At 45.2% G+C, this 6,046-nt stretch overlaps 1 long non-coding RNA gene across 1 annotated transcript in view; it reads left to right on the top strand.

Moving 5' to 3' along the window:
* The first annotated feature begins 1,935 nt into the window (after positions 1-1,935).
* LOC115302440 overlaps positions 1,936-6,046 on the top strand; it is a 178,505-nt gene continuing 174,394 nt past the window's right edge. Inside the window, exon 1 of the long non-coding RNA XR_003913455.1 lies at positions 1,936-2,072. This is a non-coding gene — a long non-coding RNA (uncharacterized LOC115302440). The remainder of the gene's footprint in view (positions 2,073-6,046) is intronic.

Below are 6,046 nucleotides of genomic sequence, written 5' to 3'. Positions count from 1 at the left end.
TCAGATTCTGTTTCTCTCTGTCTCTGCTCCTCCCCTGCTCACACTCTGTCTCTCTCTTAAAAAAAAGACAGAAAGAAATGTAGCCCAGCCCAGGGTGCAGCTATACAGACTGAGCTGGAACGTGCTCGTCTTTCCCTGCCAGCCACATAGGAGGCCCCTTGGTTTCTTCCTGGTGGAAAAGTTCCTGGACACAAGATCCATTGCTTTATTTCAGAATAGCATCGTTTCCTAGTTAATTTGGGCCTTTGGCTGTTTATCCCAGTGTAGTGGGTTACTTCTGCTTCCCAATCAGGGCCTCGGGGCTCTGGCTCCCTGAGGCCTGTCCTTGGCACAAGCTGGGAATGGAAACATGAGACCCCCAAAGGCCTTCCCTCCACAATCCTCCTTTCAGCATTATCCAAGCCAGGTCACACACACACTCCCTATGGGAGCTGGGGGCACAAAAGCTCGTTGAGGGGTTGCAAGCTGGACGATGCTGAAGTCATCATAATTTGTCTTATTTTAAAAAGAAATCTTTGCAGCTGTTCCAAGATGTTGTTATCAACCCTGATACGATCCTGGCACCATGGTGAACATTTCCCTTTATGTCTAGCTGTGAGGCTAGTCAATGTCCTGTTACTCTGTGTCCAGGAATGACGGTGCAAAGTGGCTAATGATGGGAAGGTGGGAGTCATAGAGTGAATTTCATTTTAGCTGAGACTTTTCCGCCAACGCTTTTCTAGGTCTGTGATTAAATGCGGCGTTGCTTTATATAGCTCTGGGTCTGGTGATTCACACTGCTGAAGATCTTTTCTCTGAGTGTGTGTGAGCTCAGCAGGGCGCCCCAGATCCTGGCATGTAGGGCGCGAAGTTCCAGCCTCCCAGGAGCACCTGGTGCCATTTTCCAAACCATCTGCACATGTCTCCAAGGTTAGTGAGTGAACCCAATTCACCTGGAGTTTAGGGGAGTCATGGACTGTTGCACTCATTGCCCCACCTGCACTTCCCACACACTCTGGCGAATGACTCTATAGGGAAGGGATGTAGTGATGGGGCATGAAAACTAGGCCCATGTGTCAGTTTCAATTTATTGCCCCTCTATTCCAAATCCATTCTTCATGGGCTGGCTTGTGATATTGGAACCTTCCTTCACTTCCACCTGTCACAGAGCACTGGAGGGACCCCAGAGGCCTTCCCCCTGGCTCTGGGTGCTGGTCTTGGCTTGCTCCTAGTGTATGCAGTGGCCAGTAGCACCTGTACCCCATGGTGCTCACCTTCCAGCTTGCAGTTCCCCGGCTGGCAGCATTTTGCCGGGAGGGAGGTTTTCTTCTTGTGGTTTGCTGCCTTGCTGCCTGCTGACCAGCTCTGGCTAACAGCCTCTCGGCCATCCATGGGCTGCAGTCACGTCCTCCCGGGTGCGGCCGGAATCATCCCAGCCCGGGGAAAGCATTGTATCTTCCAAGGTCGTTCTTCCCTTGCATTCTGCAATACTGTGGTTTATAAGAAATATATATTTGGTTATTCAGATGACCAAAACATGTTTCTCATTTATATTTTGTCATCGCCCATGGTTCCTGGCTCACAGCTCCCCAAACTCTTGGAATTTCCTGAGTGATAAGAGCAATGAAGCATCTTTTGTTATATTCAGTCTCTTGTCCTCAGTTCCTGAAAACGCTTTATTTAGAACTGCAAAAGTGAAAAGGGAGCCTTACTGTTCATAACAAGCACCTTTCCACCACAGCTGGGTTTATGTTAATGAGGCGACTTTTGGTAAGCACTTAAGGGGGATGGTTGCCAGGGGAAGCCGCACTGAATGCAGGTGTGGGACTTTCAGTCCTACTCTGTTTCTGGGGTGGGGGAGGGGCCGGAAGTGAAAGCCATAGCCAGCGGCCATTGATTCAATCACTTGTGCCTCTGTCACAGAGCCTCCACAAACCCCCCAAAGGACGGGGTTCACAGAGCCTCCGCTCAGGTGCACACATAGAGGCAGGAGAGTGGTGGGCATCATGACGGCTCCATCCCTTTTCCTCGTACCCTGCCCTACACACCTCTTCAATCTGGCTGTTCCTGAGTTATAATAAACTGGAGATCTAGTAAGTAAATTGTTTCTTTGCTTTCTAGGATTTCCAAGGAGAGCGTTGTGGAAACCTCTGACCAGGTTTATAGGTTATTTGTAGCTAGTGGGTCTGAAGTTCAAATTGGGCTTGCGACTGGTGTGTGAAGTGGGGGAGGGTCAGTCTTGTGGGACTGAGCCCTTGATTCTTAAGCCATCGCCAGGTAGATAGTGTCAGAATTGACTTGAATTGTAGGATTAATTAAGAATAGTTGCTTTTCGGGGCGCCTAGGTGGCTCAGTCGGTTAAGCCTCCGGCTTCAGCTCAGGTCAGATCTCACATTCGTGAGTTCGAGCCCCGCGTCAGGCTCTGTGCTGACAGCTAGTTCAGAGACTGGAGCCTGCTTTCATTCTGTGTCTCCTTCTCTCTCTGCCCCTCCCCCTTTCATGCTCTGTCTCTCTCTGTATCAAAAATAAATAAAACATTTAAAAAAAAAGAATAATTGCTTTTTGGGGCACCTGGGTGGCTTAGTCGGTTGGCTATCCAACTTCTGATTTTGGCTCAGGTCATGATCCTAGGTTTGTGGAATTGAACCCCATTTCTGGCTCTGTGATGTGCTTGGAGCTTGTTTGGGATTCTTTCTCTCTCTTCCTTTGCCCTCCACCTCCTGCGCTTTCTCTAAAATAAAAAAAAAATTTTTTTAAATAAGAAATGAAAAAATAATTAATTGCTTTTTGTGTAGAGGAACATCTCTCTACTCCACATTAGAACTGCATCTCAAATCCTGTAGTTTCTCTCATTCAGACCTAGGGTGTTCTTCAGAGTTCTCTTTCATTCTCGTTTAGTAATCAATCTCCTGTATATAGTCATTTTTTTTTTTTTACAGAAGGTGACCTTATATGGAAAGCCAGCAAACCGAGGAGGTGGTGAACTATTTTCTTTTCTTTCTTCTTCTTCTCCTTCTTCTTTTTCTTTTTAGGAACTCATTCCAGAAATCTTTTTTTTTTAAATTTAGGAATACTTTTTATTTTTTATTTTTTTAAACAATTTATTGTCAAATTGGTTTCCATACAACACCCAGTGCTCTTCCCCACAAGTGCCCTCCTCCATCACCACCACCTCTTTTCCTCCCTCCGCCTTCAACCCTCAGTTCCTTTTCAGTATTCAATAGTCTCTCAAGTTTTGCATCCCTCTCTCTCCCCAATTCTCTTTCCCTCTTCCCCTCCCCCTGGTCCTCCATTAGATTTCTCCTGTTCTCCTGTTAGACCTATGAGTGCAAACATATGGTATCTGTCCTTCTCTGCCTGACTTATTTCACTTAGCATGACACCCTTGAGGTCCATCCACTTTCCTACAAATGGCCAGATTTCATTCTTTCTCATTGCCATGTAGTACTCCATTGTGTGTATGTATGTATGTATGTATATATATACACCACATCTTCTTGTGAGATCAGATGAGATTGAGCGCATTCAGGGTGGTATGGCCGTAGACTACCACATCCTCTTGACTCATTCATCAGCTGATGGGCATTTAGGCTCTTTCCATGTTTTGGCTATCGTTGACAGTGCTGCTATGAACATTGGGGTACGTGTACCCCTATGCGTCAGCACTTCTGTATCCCTTGGGTAAATCCCTAGCAGTGCTATTGCTGGGTCATAAGGGAGTTCTATGGATAGTTTTTTGAGGAACCTCCACACTGTTTTCCAGAGCGGCTACACCAGTTTACATTCCCACCAACAGTGCAGGAGGGTGCCCGTCTCTCCTCACCCTCGCCAGCATCTCTAGTCTCTTGATTTGTTCATTTTAGCCACTCTGACTGGTGTGAGGTGGTATCTCAGTGTGGTTTTGATTTGTGTTTCCCTGATGATGAGTGATGTTGAGCATCGTTTCATATACCTGTAGGCCATCTGGATGTCCTCTTTGGAGAAGTGTCTATTTATGTCTTCTGCCCATTTGTTCACTGGGTTATTTGTTTTTTGGGTATGGAATTTGGTGAGTTCCTTGTAGCTTTTGGATACTAGCCCTTTATCTGATATGTCATTTGCAACTATCTTTTCCCCTTCTGTCGGTTGCCTAATAGTTTTCTTGATTCTTTCCTTTGCAGTGCAGAAGCTTTTTATCTTGATGAGATCCCAATAGTTCAGTTTTGCTTTCATTTCCCTTGTCTTTGGGGATGTGTTGAGTAGGAAATTGCTGCGGTTGAGGTCAAGGAGGTTGTTTCCTACTTTCTCCTAGAGGATTTTGATGGTTTCCTGTCTCACATTCAGGTCCTTCAGCCATTTTGAGTTTATTTTTGTGTATGGTGTAAGAGATTGGTCTAGTTTCATTCTTCTGCATGTTGCTGTCCAGTTCTCCCAGCACCACCTGCTAAAGAGGCAGTCTTTTTTCCATCGGATACTCTTTCCTGCTTTGTCAAAAATTAATTGGCCGTACATTTGTGGGCCCAGCTCTGGATTCTCTGTTCTATTCCACTGGTCTATGTGTCTGTTTTTGTGCCAATACCATACTGTCTTGATGATGACAGCTTTGTAGTAGAGGCTAAAGTCTGGGATTGTGATGCCTCCCATTTTGGTTTTCTTCTTCAATATAACTTTGGCTATTCGGGGTCTTTTGTGGTTCCATACGAATTTTAGGATAGTTTGTTCTAGCTTTGAGAAGAATGTTGGTGCAATTTTGATTATAGTCAATTTTTTTTAATGTTTGTTTATTTTTTGAGAGAGAGAGTGACAGAACATGAGAGGGGGAGGGGTGGGAAGGGAGGGAGAGAATCTGAAGCAGGCCTCAGGCTCTGAGCTGTCAGCACAGAGGCCCATGTGGAGCTTGAATTCAGAACTGTGAGATCATGACCTGAGCCAAAGTCCAATGCTTAACTGACTGAGCCACCCAGGAGCCCCCATAGTTAATTCTTGGTATTAAAACTTTTTAGGGGCACCTGGGTCACTCAGTTGGATAAGTGTCTGACTCTTGATTTTGGCTCGGGTCATGATCTCAGGGTTTGTGAGTCCGAACCCACAGCTGGACTCTGTGCTTGCAGCTTGGGATTCTCTCTCCCGCTCTCTCTGCCCCTTCTCTGCTCCTTTATTGATTTATAAATAAATAAACTTTAACAAAACAAAATAACCTTCTTTATTCTTATAACTATATTGTCTGGTTTCTGTCCCCTCACGGGACCCTGACTGCTGTACCCTCTTACCAAATCATCTTACTTAATCCTAACAGTGTTTTTATGAGGTAGGTATTCTCAGTCATCCTATTTTACAGCAGAGTAAACTAAGGTTTAAGCAGTAGTCCTCAGATTCCAATATGAGTTCCTGACTCCAAAGCAAATGACTTGGTTCAACACAAGTTCTTTTCCTAATTCTCTGAGAAAATTCTCAAGTGAACTTGTCACTTTGTCTCAATTTCTTTATAAAATTGGCATATTTGTCCTCCTATAACACCAAGGACCCTTGAAAAACCTTGCAGGAAAAAAGTTGCAATAGTATTTACAACTCTGTTCATGAGCCTGAGTGAAGACCTTGTAGGGTGACACACCCGGCCTTGACCAGCTTATCGTGTCTTCCTTTGCTTTTACCACTCATAATGGTCTAAGCCTTCTGGGTCTCCTCAGGCGACCACTACATCTAATTAAACGGACTTCTGAGCTTCTGGGAGGGACTCTTGTATAAGATCCCCATGCTAGGATTTTGAAGTCCTTGTATCTCCTGTCCTCTTTCTTTTTAATTATTAAACATTTTTTAAATGTTTATTTGTTTTTGAGAGAAACGGACAGAGCATGAGTAGAGGAGGGGCAGAGAGAGAGGGAGACATAGAATCTTAAGCAAGCAGGCACCAGGCTCTGAGCTGTCAGCACGGAGCTCGACACAGGGCTAAAACTCACAAACCATGGGATCGTGACCTGAGCTAAAATCAGACTCTAAACTGACTGAGCCACCCAGGCGCTCCTCTCCTGTCCTCTATTAATCTGGCCTCCAGTGAGATTGTAAGAACTATTGGTTTGTCTTTTCCCTC

This window comes from Suricata suricatta, chromosome 9 (assembly GCF_006229205.1).
Source record: "Suricata suricatta isolate VVHF042 chromosome 9, meerkat_22Aug2017_6uvM2_HiC, whole genome shotgun sequence".
Classification (NCBI taxonomy): domain Eukaryota; kingdom Metazoa; phylum Chordata; class Mammalia; order Carnivora; family Herpestidae; genus Suricata; species Suricata suricatta.
The sequence above is the reverse complement of the archived record's forward strand: the minus strand, read 5'-3'. Positions and strand labels throughout refer to the sequence as shown.